Consider the following 923-nt stretch of genomic DNA (forward strand, 5'->3'; position numbering starts at 1 on the left):
TATATATATATATATATATATTTAAAAATAAGTTGTATCTAAGATAGTAACCTGCCTTTGAGTACTTTGTACACAAAGATGGGATTTTAAAACAATCCAAATAAAACAGTTCCACTAAGCTATAGGTATTTAAATCTCAGGAGTCAGACAGAGCAAGATGTTAGCTCTGCGAGATAGCAGGCCCCACCCCAGTGCCGAAGTGTCCCAGCTCCAGTGATAAAGTGTCTGGAACAAAGGAATAAACAGGTGAGTTCAGCAGACACGTGAGTTCAGCAGCGGAGTGAGGAAGCCAGGGCACTAATCTCTCCATGTCCCTAGAAGGGTAAGCACACTTTCCACAAACAGATCTACAGAAATAAGAAATTTAAAAAGGGATTATTATTATTATTATCTGCCCTCCCCCAAATTGGCCTCCCCCCAATTGGGGCTCAGGGTAGTTAACAAGTCATAAATACATTCTCATAAGTACTATAATATGTACATACAAAAAAATTTTAAACAATAAAGACTAATCAGATGGTGTTGAATATTCCATTGGATAGTCTGTATTTTACTCTTGGGGGGGGGAGATGGGCTTGATGGCAAACAGTTGCTGTCCCTCAACCACAGGCCTGAAGGTAGAATGCCAGCACGGGGTTGCACTGCATGCATCATGTATGACTGTCTGCCTGCTGGACAGAAGTCATGGGTGTGTGCTCAGTGCAAGGAGCTCCTGGTTCTCAGAGAATGAGTTTGCTCCCTTGAGGCCAAGGTGGCTGATTTGGAGATGCAGAGGCAATCAGGCACACAGATAAAAGTCTCGGGGACTTGTGTCCCACTCCAAGAATGGCAGCCCCACCGCTGTCAGGGAGCATGAGGGTCAAGGCGAAATGGCACCATGCTGAAGAAAGGGGGAATGTTCCCTCAGAAGGGACCCCTTCTAC

Source organism: Gekko japonicus, unplaced genomic scaffold (genome assembly GCF_001447785.1).
Source record: "Gekko japonicus isolate JY-2015 unplaced genomic scaffold, Gekko_japonicus_V1.1 scaffold353, whole genome shotgun sequence".
NCBI classification, from domain to species: Eukaryota; Metazoa; Chordata; class Lepidosauria; order Squamata; family Gekkonidae; genus Gekko; species Gekko japonicus.